General features: G+C 45.7%; 1 protein-coding gene across 1 annotated transcript in view; it reads right to left on the reverse strand.

Moving 5' to 3' along the window:
• LOC137322210 (dynein axonemal heavy chain 8-like) overlaps window positions 1-15,192 on the reverse strand; it is a 1,468,904-nt gene that overhangs the window by 1,013,260 nt on the left and 440,452 nt on the right. The gene's annotated exons all lie outside the window — the stretch shown is intronic.

Consider the following 15,192-nt stretch of genomic DNA (forward strand, 5'->3'; position numbering starts at 1 on the left):
CCCTTACAGGCCCTTCAACAACCGCAGTGACAGGAGAGGGCGATTCCTCAGAGGAGCTCCAAGCCTCTGAGGGCGCACCATCACATCTTAGCGAGCCATCCCCCATGAAGATACTCACACCTCAGTGGGTTCTAGTAGTCAGTTAGTTGGGTTGGCACCTGATGAGTCACCACACACAAGTGAGCATGAGCAGACACTGGTGGCAGGGGCAGCTATGGAGAGTCCGCGTCGATGAGCGCACTCCTCTCCAGGCTCTGCTCAGCTGGACACAGATGCTGAACTCTGGTTGCCATCCTTTAAAAGGAGAATGATTGAGGTACTGGATCAGATGCCACGTACACTCTCTACAATAGCGCAGAGGATGGAGGAGACCAACTCCTTAGTGGAACGGTGGCATAGGTACGTGAGGGAATCTCTGAGATAGTGTCACAGGAACGTGAGGGAATCTCTGAGATAGTGTCGCACGAAACTGCTGAAATGTCTGAGATGGTGTTGCAGGTAACTGCGGAAATGTCTGAGATAGTGTTGCAGGTAAGGGCGGGAATATCTGCGATGGAGAGAAGGCAAGCCTCCATTGAGCTTCAAGCACAGCTCACAAATGAGTCCATTCAGACCTTGACAATGGCAGTTCTGACTCACGGTGAGCAACATTCTGCCACCTTAAACAGGCAGACAAAAACTTTACATGATTCAAGGCATCATTCATGTTCTCCAAACTGTTCTCCAGCAAGGTGGTAGGAGTGATATGGGCCTAGTCCAGGAGAGGAATGATGGCAAAAGGGGACATGGAAGTGGGGACGCCACTCAAAGAGCTCCCATATCTCACCCGTTGTCCCCCTCTCAACAAGTACCCGCAATGCTGCCTCCTCTCCAGGTGGCCGAGTCTGCCCATGCACAGGTGCAGGTGGAGCAGTGTTTGGAGGGGCCTCACGGGCTCCAAAACCCAGGGGGCGTAGGCAGAAAGCACCTAAGCAATCCAGCTATGGACATGAGCAACCTGCCACTACCTCTGCCGCAGCCACAGGGGATGCACCACGTGGAAGCGGTAGGAAGAGAAAGGCTAAAGCTTTTGTGATCACGAAGGGTATGCACAAGAGTGTCTGACAGACGGTCATGTTTTTCATTAGTCACATTAAATCCTCACCACTGCTGCCACGTCTTGCCATTCTTGACTGCCTTTTGTGCTCTTTCATGTGCTTCATCATGAATGGCGACACTTGATGCCACCCAGTGGATCACTTGACAGTGGGTGTATGTGTAGTTGCAATGGGAGTCTTTCAGAAGGGAGATTGAGACCATACAATGGCAACATGTTCCCGTAAAGGTCAAGGGTGGTTCCAAGAACTCCAGGGAACCTTGGATGTCAGGGGATATACGAGAATGGATTAGGAAAAAAAGGAGGGCTTTTGGCAGATACAAAAGGCTAAGGACGGAGGAAGCCCTAGAGGAGTACAAAAAGTGCAGGGGGATACTTAAAAAGGAAATTAGGAGATCAAGGAGGGGCCATGAAATAACACTGGCGAGCAAAATAAAGGAAAATCCTAAGATGTTTTATAAGTATATTAAGGGTAAGAGGATGACTAGGGAAAAAATAGGGCCCATTAGGGACAAAAATGGCAATCTGTGTGTGGAGCCGGCAGATGTAGGAGGGGTTCTAAATGAATTTTTTGCATCTGTTTTCACGATGGAGAAGGACGACGTAGACATAGAAATACGGCAGGGGGACTGTGATATACTCGAACATATTAACATCGAGCGGGAGGAGGTATTGGCGGTTTTAGCAGGCCTAAAAATGGATAAATCCCCAGGCCCGGACGAAATGTATCCCAGGCTACTGTGTGAGGCAAAGGAGGAGATTGCGGGGGCTCTGACACATATATTCAGAACCTCTCTGGCCACAGTGGATGTGCCAGAGGACTGGAGAACCGCTAATGTAATACCATTATTCAAGAAGGGGAGTAGGGAAAAACCGGGGAACTACAGGCCAGTGAGCCTAACATCAGTGGTAGGAAAATTATTGGAAAAAATTCTGAAGGACAAAATTAGTCTCCACTTGGAGAAGCAAGGATTAATCAGGGATAGTCAACATGGCTTTGTCAAGGGAAGATCATGTCTGACTAATTTGATTGAATTTTTTGAGGGGGTGACGAGGCGTGTGGATGAGGGTAACGCAGTGGATGTGGTATACATGGATTTCAGTAAGGCCTTCGATAAAGTCCCCCACAGGAGACTGGTCAAGAAGGTACGAGCCCATGGAATCCAGGGTGCCTTGGCACTTTGGATACAAAACTGGCTTAGTGGCAGAAGGCAGAGGGTGATGGTCGAAGGTTGTTTTTGTGACTGGAAGCCTGTGGCCAGTGGGGTACCACAGGGATCGGTGCTGGGTCCCTTGCTGTTTGTGGTCTACATTAATGACTTGGATATGAATGTAAAAGGTATGATCAGTAAGTTCGCTGATGATACAAAAATTGGTAGGGTGGTAAATAGCGAGTTGGACAGCCTCAGTCTGCAGGACGATATAGATGGGTTGGTCAGATGGGCGGAACAGTGGCAAATGGAATTTAACCCGGAAAAGTGCGAGGTGATGCACTTTGGAGGGACTAACAAGGCAAGGGAATACACAATGAATGGGAGGACCCTAGGCAAGACAGAGGGTCAGAGGGATCTTGGTGTGCAAGATCACAGATCCCTGAAGGCGGCGGAACAGGTAGATAAGGTGGTAAAGAAGGCATATGGGATACTTGCCTTTATTAGCCGAGGCATAGAATATAAGAGCAAGGAGGTTATGATGGAGCTGTATAAAACACTGGTTAGGCCACAGCTGGAGTACTGTGTGCAGTTCTGGTCGCCACACTACAGGAAGGATGTGATCGCTTTGGAGAGGGTGCAGAGGAGATTCACCAGGATGTTACCAGGGTTGGAGCGCTTCAGCTATGAAGAGAGACTGGGAAGATTGGGTTTGTTTTCCTTGGAGCAGAGGAGGCTGAGGGGGGACATGTTTGAGGTGTACAAAATTATGAGGGGCACAGATAGGATGGATACTAAGGAGCTTTTTCCCTTCGTTGATGGTTCTATAACAAGGGGACATAGATTCAAGGTAAAAGGCGGGAGGTTTAGAGGGGATTTGAGAAAGAACTTTTTCACCCAGAGGGTGGTTGGAGTCTGGAACTCACCGCCTGAAAGGGTTGTGGAGGCAGGAACCCTCACAACATTCATGAAGCATTTGGATGAGCATTTGAAATGCCATAGCATACAAGGCTATGGACCAAATGCTGGAATATGGGATTGGAGTAGACAGGGCTGATGGCCGGCGCGGACACGATGGGCCGAAGGGCCTCTATCCGTGCTGTATGACTCTATGACTCTATGACTGTTGCCGGGGTGGGGGGGAAAGGCAGAGGGGTCAGGAGAGGGGAAATTTAGAAATCAAATGAGGAAAGTCAAGGCAACAAAGCAGTGTAGTGATTTTGGGTAAAGACAAGCAGAATGTGGCAGGAAGGGACAGAGAGTTTACCAATAATAGTGCATCAGCAAATAATGTCAAAGCAGGAAAAAATGGTAAAAAGTGAAAATTAAAAGCTGTTTATCTGAATCATGGAACATTCGTAACAAGATACTTGAATTAGTTTCGCAAGTAGAGATAAATGAGTTTGATCTAATAGCCATTACAGAGACATGGAGCTCAATTTTAAAAGTAAAAAACAGGCGGGTTAGGGGCGGGGCGACATTGAAAATTGCCACCATTTCAGACCCGCCTCCAACCTGCCCATTTCTGATTTTCACTGGGGCGGGACGAGGGTCGGGTGGCCAACCCGTTCCCAGGAGGCGGGTCGGGCCTTAAAAACTTTCAAGGTGGCTTGAGGCCTCCATTTTTAAACTAATTTCAACCTCGGGGGCGGGGGGTGGGGGGGGGGGGGGAGGGGGGTCAGGATTCCCAGGCCTTCTCTTTTATGCCTTGTGAAAGGAGGAGAGAAGGCCCAAGACTGCAGGCAAATGCCTACAAAGGCACAGCTTGTGGGCCCAGAGGAGCAGGAGCACTCACCCCAGGCCCAACAAGCCTACCTACACCGAAACCCCCTCCACCAATCGGGAACACCCCCAACCCCAATCGTGGACCACCGACCCAGGACCCCGATCCTCTGACCCCAATTCTGCCCCTCCCAGTCAACGATCGCAGATCTCCACAATGACCCCCGATCTGGCCACTCCCATGACTGACTCTGATCCCATCCCCTATGACTCGAGACCCCCGTGCTCACCTATGCCCACTTATGCCCTTGCCCACCTGTGCCCCTTGCCCACCTGTGCCCCCCGCACCATGCAAACAAAGACTTACCTGCAGACGTCCTCTCCCGGCTGGTCTCCCATCCAACTGAGACCAGCCTGTCAGTCAGTCGGATGGGAAACCGACAAAAAAATAAAAGACGACCTTACGTCAATATCGTAAGGACATCTGGGAAACCCGTACTAATGGTTTTCCCGACCTCAAATTGACCCCCCCTTCTTCCCAGCTCCATTCCAAAATTGAGCCCATGGTTGCAAAGTGACCAAGGTTGGGAACTAAATATCACAGGGTACATGACATTTAGAAAAGGCAGGCAGAATGGAAAGGGAGGGGGTGTCGCCCTAATAATAAAAGATGACATAAGGGCAGTGGTGAGAAAGGATTTTGGCTCGGAAGATCAGGAAGTAGAATCAGTATGGGTGGAAATAAGAAATAACAAGGGGCAGAAAACACTGGTGGGGTAGTTTATAGGCCCCTAATAGTAGCAATACCGTTGGATATGGTATTAATCATGGAATAATAGGAGCTTTTAACAAAAAGTAATGCAGTAATCGTGGGGGACTTTAATCTTCATATAGACTGGGCAAATCAAATTGGCAAAGGAAGTTTGGAGGACGAGTTCATGCAATGCATTCGAGATGGTTTCCTAGAGTAATAGGTCATGGAATCAACCAGGGAACAGGTTATTTTAGAACTTGTATTAAGTAATGAGATAGGGTTAATTAGTAATCCCACAGTAAGAGATCCTCTGGGGAAGAGTGATCATAATATGATAGAATTTCACATTGAGTTTGAGAGCGATGTACTTAAGTCAGAAACTAGATTCTTAAACTTAATCAAGCCAATTACATAGGTATGAGGGCAAGTTGGCTAAGGTAGATTTGGAAACCAAATTAAAGGGTATGATGGTTGAAAAGCAATGGCAAACATTTAAAGAAATATTTCAATATTCTCAACAAGTATACATTCCATTGAGAAATAAAAACTCCACGGGAAAAGTGATCCACCCGTGGCTAACTAAAGAAGTTAAGGATAGTATTAAATTTAAATTTAAAGAAGAGGCCTATAATGTTGCAAGGAGAGTAGTAACCATGAAGATTGGGAGAGTTTTAGAAACCAGCAAAGGACGATCAAAAAATTGAAAAAAAGAGAACATAGAATATGAAAATAAACGAGCAAGAAACATAAAAACGGATTGTAAGAACTTCTACAAATATGTAAAAAGGAAGAAAGTAGCAAAAGTGAATGTTTGATCCTTAGAGGCTGAGACCGGAGAAATTATAATGGGGAATCAGGAAATGGCAGATGCATTAAACAAATATTTTGTATCTGTCTTCACAGTAGAAGCCACAAAAAATATACCAGAAATCGTGGGGAACCAAGGGACTAATGCCATGAGGAACTTAAAGTAATTAGTATCAGTAGAGAAAAAGTACTTGAGAAACTAATGGGATTAAAAGCTGATAAATCCACTGAACCTGATGGCCTACATCTAAAGGTTCCAAAAGAGGTGGCTGCAGAGATAGTGGATGCATTGGTTGTGATCTTCCAAATTTCCCTAGATTCTAGAACGGTCCCAGCGTATTGCAAGGTAGCAAATGTGACCCAGCTATTCAAGAAAGGAGAGAGAGAGAAAACAGGGAACTACAGGCCAGTTGGCCTGACATCAATCGTTGGGAAAATGCTAGAATCCATTATTAAGGAAGTGGTAACAGGGCACTTAGAAAATCATAATATGGTTAGGTAGAGTCAAGATGGTTTTATGAAAGGAAAATCGTGTTTGACAAACCTATTACAGTTTTTTGCAGATGTAATTAGCAGGGTAGATAAAGGAGAACCAGTAGATGTCACATATTTCGATTTTTCACAAGGCATTCGATAAGGTGCCACATAAAAGGTTGTTACACAAGATAAGGGATCATGAGGTTCGGGGTAACATATTAGCATGGATAGACGATTGGTTAATGGACAGAAAACAGAGAGTAGGGATAAACGGGTCATTTTCAGGCTGGCAAGCTATAACTAGTGGGGTGCTGCAGGGATCCAAGTTTGCTGATGACACAAAGCTAGGTGGGAAAGTAAGCTGTGAGGAGGACACAAAGAGTCTGCAAAGGAAAATACACATGTGGCTGCAGAGATAGTGGATGCATTGGTTGTGGCAAGAAGGTGACAGATGGAGTATAATGTGGGGAAATGTGAGGATATTCACTTCGAGTCATAGAAAATTTACGGCACAGAAGGAGGCCATTTGGCCCATTGTGTCAGCGCCGGCTTAAAATGAGCCACCCAGCCTAATCCCACTTTCTAGCACTTGGTCTGTAGCCTTTTAAGTCATGGCACTTCAGGTGCACATCCACGTACATTTTAAATGAGTTGAGGGTTTCTACCTCTACCACCCTTTCAGGCAGTGAGTTCCAGACCCCTACCACCCTTTGCATGAAAAAAAGTCCTCAACTCGCCTCTAATCCTGCTACCAATCACTTTAAATTTATGCCCCCTGGTTATTGATCCCTCTGCTAAGGGAAATAGGTCCTTCCTATCCACTCTATCAAGGCCCCTCATATTTTTGTGCACTTCAATTAAATCACCCCTCAGCCTCCTCTGTTCCAAAGAGAACAACCCCAGCCTATCACATCTTTCCTCATAGCTAAAATTCTCCAGTCTTGGCAACATCCTCGTAAATCTCCTCTGTACCCTCCTTTGTGCAATTACATCCTTCCTAATGTGGTGACCAGCTGTGGCCTAACCAGTGTTTCATACAGTTCCAGCATAACCTCCCTGCTCTTATATTCTATGATGTGGAGATGCCGGTGATGGACTGGGGTGGACAAATGTAAGGAATCTTACAACACCAGGTTATAGTCCAGCAATTTTATTTGAAAATCACAAGCTTTCGGAGATTATCTCCTTCGTCAGGTGAGTGAGTGAATGAGAGGTTCTCAAATCGCATATCTTATATTAGGCTGGGACACGATCACACCAATCAAAAGGTGTCGTTGGTGTTCAGACAGGTTAGCCACGGAAAACAGTACGTCCCAGTATACTGAATACACAATGGGTCAAATTACACAGACAAAGAGAGAAAGAGACCCGAAAGGCAGAGAGAGAGAGAATGTCCAGTTGTATTAAAAACAGATAACTTTTTTTTCCCTGCTGGTGGGGTTACGTGTAGCGTGACATGAACCCAAGATCCCGGTTGAGGCCATCCTCATGGGTGCGGAACTTGGCTATCAATTTCTGCTCGACGATTTTGCGTTGTCGTGTGTCTCGAAGGCTGCCTTGGAGAATGCTTACCCGAAGATCGGTGGCTGAATGTCCTTGACTGCTAAAGTGTTCCCCGACTGGGAGGGAACCCTCCTGTCTGGCGACTGTTGCGCGGTGTCCGTTCATCCGTTGTCGCAGTGTCTGCATGGTCTCGCCAATGTACCATGCTCCGGGGCATCCTTTCCTGCAACGTATGAGGTAGACAACGTTGGACAACGCATACCGACAACTGGACAACCAGGAACACTACAGACGGTTACCCGCAGATCCGACCAAAGAACACACCCACCAGCTCAACAAACTGATCAAGACCTTCAATCCAGACCTTCAAAGCATCCTACGTGCTCTCATCCCACGTACTCCCCGCATGGGAGACTTCTACTGCCTCCCAAAGACACAAAGCCAACACACCCGGACGTCCTATCGTATCAGGCAACGGCACCCTGTGTGAGAACCTCTCTGGATACGTCGAGGGCATCCTGAAACCCATCGTACAGGGAACCCCCAGCTTCTGTCGCGACACTACAGACTTCCTACAAAAACTCAGCACCCACGGACCAGTTGAACAAGGAACACTTCTCACCACGATGGACGTCTCGGCACTATACACCAGTATCCCCCACGATGACGGCATCGCTGCAACAGCCTCAGTACTCAACACCAACAACAGCCAATCTCCAGACGCCATCCTACAACTCATCCGCTTCATCCTGGATCACAATGTCTTCACCTTCGATAACCAGTTCTTTACCCAAACACACGGAACAGCCATGGGGACCAAATTCGCACCCCAATACGCCAAAATTTTCATGCACAAGTTCGAGCACGACTTCTTCACTGCACAGGACCTCCAGCCAACACTATACACCAGATACATCGATGACATTTTCTTCCTATGGACCCACGGTGAAGAATCACTGAAGAGACTACACGATAACATCAACAAGTTCCATCCCACCATCAAACTCACCATGGACTACTCCTCAGAATCGGTTTCTTTCTTGGACACACAAATCTCCATCAAAGACGGGCACCTCAGCACCTCACTCTACCGCAAGCCCACGGACAACCACACGATGCTCCACTTTTCCAGCTTCCACCCTAAACATGTCAAAGAGGCCATCCCCTATGGACAGGCCCTGCGAATACACAGGATCTGCTCAGACGCTGAAAGACGCCCTCGTAAGAACGAGATATTACGCTCGACTTGTCGATCGACAGTTCAGACAGGCCACAGCGAAGAATCGCATTGACCTCCTTAGAAGACAAACACGGGACGCAACCAACAGAGTACCCTTCGTCGTCCAGTACTTCCCCGGAGCGGAGAAACTACGCCACGTTCTCCGCAGCCTTCAACATGTCATCGATGATGACGAACACCTCGCTATGGCCATCCCCACGCCTCCACTACTCGCCTTCAAACAGCCACCCAACCTCAAACAGACCATCGGTCGCAGCAAATTACCCAGCTCTCAGGAGAACAGCGTCCACGACACCACACAACCCTGCCATGGCAACCTCTGCAGGACATGCCAGATCATCAACACAGATACCACCATCACACGAGAGGACACCACCCACCAGGTACATGGTTCATACTCCTGTGACTCGGCCAACGTTCTCTACCTCATACGTTGCAGGAAAGGATGCCCCAGAGCATGGTACATTGGCGAGACCATGCAGACGCTGCGACAACGGATGAACGGACACCGCGCAACAATCGCCAGACAGGAGGGTTCCCTCCCAGTCGGGGAACACTTTAGCAGTCAAGGACATTCAGCCCCCGATCTTCGGGTAAGCACTCTCCAAGGCGGCCTTCGAGACACACGACAACACAAAATCGTCGAGCAGAAATTGATAGCCAAGTTCCGCACCCACGAGGACGGCCTCAACCGAGATCTTGGGTTCATGTCACGCTACACGTAACGCCACCAGCAGGGAAAAAAAAGTTATCTGTTTTTAATACAACTGGACATTCTCTCTCTCTCTGCCTTTCGGGTCTCTTTCTCTCTTTGTCTGTGTAATTTGACCCATTGTGTATTCAGTATACTGGGACGTACTGTTTTCCGTGGCTAACCTGTCTGAACACCAACGACACGTTTTGATTGGTGTGATCGTGTCCCAGCCTAATATAAGATATGCGATTTGAGAACCTCTCATTCACTCACTCACCTGACGAAGGAGATAATCTCCGAAAGCTTGTGATTTTCAAATAAAATTGCTGGACTACAACCTGGTGTTGTAAGATTCCTTACACTTATATTCTATGCCTCAGCTAATAAAGGAAAATATTCCATATGCCTTCTTCACCACATTATCCCTTCAGGGATCTGTGGACATGCACTCCAAGATCCCTCACTTCCTCCACACTTTTCAGTATCCTCCCATTTATTGTGTACTCCCTTGCCTTGTTTGCCCTCCACAAATGCATTACCTCACATTTCTCCGGACTGAATTCCATTTATCACTTTTCTGCCCACCTGACTAGTCCATTGATATCTTCCTGCAGTCTACAGCTTTCCTCCTCACTATCAACCACACGGCCAATTTTTGTATCATCAGCAAACTTCTTAATCATGCCCCCTACATTTAAATCTAAATCATTAATATATATCACAAAAAGGAAGGAACCTGGTACTGGAAACAGTCTTCCAGTCACAAAAACACCAGTCGATCATTACCATTTGCTTCCTGCCATTGAGCTAATTTTGGATCCAACTTGCCACTCTCCCTTGGATCCCATGGGCTTGTGCTTTTTTGACCAGTCTGCCATGTGGGACCTTGTCAAAAGCCTTGCTAAAATCCTTGTAGATTACATCAAATGCATTACCCTCATTGACCCTCCTTGTTATTTCCTCAAAAAATTCAATCAAGTTAGTCAGACACAACCTTCCCTTACAAATCCATGCTGACTGTCCTTGATTACTCTGTGCCTTTCTAAGTGATGTTAGGAAGAATAGAAAAACAGAACATTTTTTAAATGTTGAGAAACTATTAAATGTTGGTATTCAGAGAGACTTGGGTGTCTTCGTACAAGAAACACAAAAAGTTAGCATGCAGGTACAGCAAGCAATTAGGAAAGCAAATGGAATATTGGCCTTTATTGCAAGGGGGTTGGAATACAAAAGTAAGGAAGTCTTACTACAATTGTACAGGGCTTTGGTGAGACCTCACCTGGAGTAGCGTCTCCAGTTTTGGTCTCCATATCTAAAGGAAGGATATGCGGTTTGTTGTAATGTGCTTCTTGATTTTCATTGCATGTAATAAACGTAAGCAGAGGATGAAGGGTTTGGCAAAGATAGTAAAACAGAGCCTGGGTGAGAATGTCCCCATTGTCTCTGTGGTTTCAACTAAGAAGACATCTTAATGGTACCGGGAGTAGCACCCGCTGGGGTAAGGTGCATGTAAAAGGGGAGACAATCATAGTTTGATAGGATTATCAGATGCTCTGCCTCTCTTCCACCCGGACTGGTGGCCAACACGAAGGGAACCTGGTTAAGATGAGGTACAGCATCTTGCATATGTAAAATTCAGGGGCTGCCTAGGTGCTTGCAAGAGGGCAACGCTGAGCAGGGCATACCTATGGGCAACCATGGGTGACAGATGAAGGTTGGCTATCTTGGGCTTAGCCAAGGGGATATTGTAGGGATAAAATTTGGATTAAGGGATATAAAGGGGAGGGCCCCAATTCACAGGTATAAAATGGTCTGAAAGGTACCATTCAGTCTAGTTAGGCTGGAAACAAGATAGAAAGCACCATGGGATATTTGACTATGTTAGCCCTTTTCAAACTAACATGGATAGGTTTAGCTGACCAAGGACATTCCCAGCTTACTTGAGAAATGTTTAGAAGGAGTTTGTTCCTGAGAAGAGATAAGAGTACAAAGGCGTATTGATGAAACATGGCTGAGTTCTATTGGGACTTCTCTAGTTCAAGGATTAGTCATATTCGTTGTTATAATTCTTATAGTTTATTGCTTACTTAAATGTTGCTGTGCTATGATGTCCAATCTGGGTACACATATAGCGCCCACAAATTTGATGGTGCAAGTAGGGGTGACACAGGATGAGGTGCAGGAGGAGTTTGAACGTCTGGGTGGAATAATGCTCTATGAGAGTATTGTCCATATATATATATATATATATATATATACATAGGACAAAAGGAGGGAATGTGGAAAACCATAAAGACCACATTAATGTAGAAATACGTGAACAGTTACTTGACCATAAAAAAAGAAAAGCATGATGGGTATTTGACCAATGTTAACTCCTTGACTCCCATACATAGGGTAGTTACAATTTCACACACACACACAGAAAGACACAATTGTCCTTGGTACGTTGATAATTAAGTTGGCTGTCCAGGTGCTTGGTACTGTCTGGCTCCCTCCCCTCCCCCAGTTGCAGATAAGGGTATTGCTGGCTATAAAATATAATGAGAATACAGTTTCTTGAGAGGCCATGTGGCCTTGATTCTGACTTCAGCCCTACTGATCAACCAGCTTCGGAATTTAGGGAGGTAGTGCTCTCAGGCCTACGAGGCCTGCGTGCCAAAACAGGAATGAGCTATGGATGTCCAGAGGAGGCAGGCTTACTACTTGATTGACTAACCACTTGAACTAATAAAGAATGTACATGTACGCCCATATTCTATGATAGACAGACATTACTAATTAAACCGTATAAATGTGAACTGTTTAGTTTGTTCAGAGAAGAGGTTATTCTGACCATTGTTTAGAACAGATCTTCCTTGAGCTCAAGTTTCTTTTAATTAAAATTCTTACTTGTCTGAAAATAAGTGTTTGGAGTTAATGCATTGTATATAAGAGGTAATTAAGTTTTCGACAGTCTCCAGTTTTGGTCTCCATATCTAAAGGAAGGATATACTTGCCTTAGAGGCGGTGCAGCGAAGGTTCACTAGATTAATTCCTGGGATGAGAAAAAAAGAATGAAAGACTTGCATTCATATAGTTTCTTTCACAACCACAGGACATCCCAAAGTGCTTTACAGCCAAGTGTAGTCACTATTGTGATGTAGGAAACACGGCAGCCAATTTGCACACAGCAAGCTACCACTTGCTCCCACTATGTTTGCAGACGAGCTGAACATTGATGGAGTGGAAGCCCTTCTGGTTCACAAATGCTCCTGGCTGGTTGGGGAGGTTGCTCTGATTGCCACGAGCATGGAATCTATGATGCCCAGAACCTATGGGAAGCCTGCCAGAGGTGCAAACCCCGATGTTCGCTCTGTCTGACACTCTTCATCACAGGCAAACGTTATATATCTGTTGGCCCTGAAAAATAATTCATTCGTGACCTGCCTGATTCATTTGTGAGCTGCCAGTGCTGCAACACCCTCGATATGTCTCATGTCACAGACCGGAAGGAGCAGGAAGCAAAGAAATTCAGGGTGGTGGTTATTTTAACTGCAATTGGCAGGGCATGGCCTCCAGGTCCAGCTGGCAGAAGGTCTTCCTCTAGGAGGCTGCAGAGGTTGGCGACCACCTGCCACGTCAACCGGAGTCTCCTAAAGCACTGCTCCCCCGAAAGGTCAAGGAAACTGAGCCTCTGCCAGTACACTCTGTTGGGTGGAGATGGCTTCTACACCCAACAGAGTATACAGGCAGAGGCTTAGCACAGACCCTATGTCACTGCCTTCTCTGTTGCCCACTTGCAGCTCCTTCCTCAGCTTGCCCTTGCTGCTGGTGCTCCTCCACCTCCTCCTCTTCATCAGTCCAGAACACTGCAGCAAGGGCAGCACCCAAAATGGACTTCTGCCTTGCCAAATCTAGAGTTTCAAAAAGACTATCTGAAGCAGAGCACTGAAATCAAACTGTAGCCCACAATGAACTGAGGAAGCACCTGTCAGTGCAGAAGCTTTCACATGGGAAGTTAAGCATCTAAATAAACATCTTCCCAATCCCGCCTCCGTTTCCACAGCGACCTTGCCGGCCTGCGGGAAACTGTGTTGCAGTACTTAAAATCAATTTGGGATCCATGTTGAATCATAAGAACCTGATTTAAATACGTTTATTACCTTCTCTCCTTTCCATAGTGGGACACTCGTTGGACCTGCTGACAGCTGCTGGGATGGTGGCAGGTCAGGCGATTTTCACATTTTAACCATCTGTCGAACCTCTCCTGCCCGTCAGAGGGGAGGGGGGGGGGTGTGGTGGCATTGATAGCAAGGCCATGGACCTATTTCAACATTTTTTAAAACTGAATTCAAATTCTTAACTGCCATTGTGGGATTTAAACTCACATTTTCTGGATTATTAGTTCAGGCCTCTGTATTACCTGTCCAATACCAAAATCACTATACCTGTACCTCTCTATGTGGTGTGACTGTGTTTTGGAGTAAACTATCTAGATATTCCTCCCCCTCCCTTATGTGTCAGAGTGTCTGTCGCACGCTGCATCTCAATATCCCTGAGACGGAGTAACTCAAGACATAGACATTTTCCACAGGTGTAGGCATCTGGTACAGTCTCACCATCCACAAATTGCCACATTCTGTAGTCCCAACACATTACCTGTGCAGTCATATCTACTTAATATATTTATTTACTGTATAGCACTTTATTTATCTGTTTCTAAGGCTAACTGATTCACCTTTAATACTAGATTGTGATTACCAGATGGATTTAATTTGAATTCTATTAGTTACTTTGATTGCTCAGTTTAGTATAGTTAGCCTATTATGTCTATGGGTGACATCCGTTTTTATTTAATTATTTACTTATTTATAAGTGATGGTTAGGTTTTTGCCCTTGCCACTTATGTATTAATTCCTTTTATTTTTCATTAAGTAGCCCCCTAATCTACTGTCATGCAGGAAACTTGCCTTTTCTTTTCTACAAGCTTGAGTCTTGTGTAATTCTGATGGAATTTCTGGAATAGCAGCTTTGGCCCTCATTATACTGTTATTTGCATACATGCAGCCATTTGGGGCAAGTGCATCTTCTACCAGCAGGTAATTCTACTGGAATTTACATGTTTTTTAGACTGAGTGTAAATCTAACTTTCATCCCAAATACTAGCCCTCTATGCGAGAATTATGTCACTTTTGCACCAAAACAAATCTTGGAATTTTTTTTGTGTCACAATTTATACAATGAAAAATATACTCATTCGTATCCAAATTACATCAGAAAAATTTGGGGGAGGGAAGGAAAGGAAGAGGGAGAAAATCAAAAGACAATAAGACTTGCCCTCTACATGGGGACTCAAGATTGCTAAACGAACAAATAGAAATTAGGAAACAACCAAAAAAATTTTCTTTGTTGTGGGAAACAACTGACCCAGATCTACTCCTGAAAACAGATGAGAGAGAACTGAAAGCCTGTCTCAGAAAGAGGCAGTTGCACAGCAAAGTGAGGAACTGTGGCCCAGGTGATTCTGTTTTTTTTTGCCCTCCACCTGTGGATGAGACTAGGTTGATTCCGGATATGGAAGGGTTGCCTTATGAGGAAAGATTGAACAGGTTGGGTCTATACTCATTGGAGTTTAGAAGAATGAGCGGAGATCTTATTGAAACATACAAGATTCTGAGGGGACTCGATAGGGTAGATGCTGAGAGGACATTACCCCTCATGGGGGAATCTGAAACTAGGGGGCATAGTCTCAGAATAAGGGGTCGC

The sequence above is a fragment of the Heptranchias perlo genome, chromosome 5, assembly GCF_035084215.1.
Source record: "Heptranchias perlo isolate sHepPer1 chromosome 5, sHepPer1.hap1, whole genome shotgun sequence".
NCBI lineage: Eukaryota > Metazoa > Chordata > Chondrichthyes > Hexanchiformes > Hexanchidae > Heptranchias > Heptranchias perlo.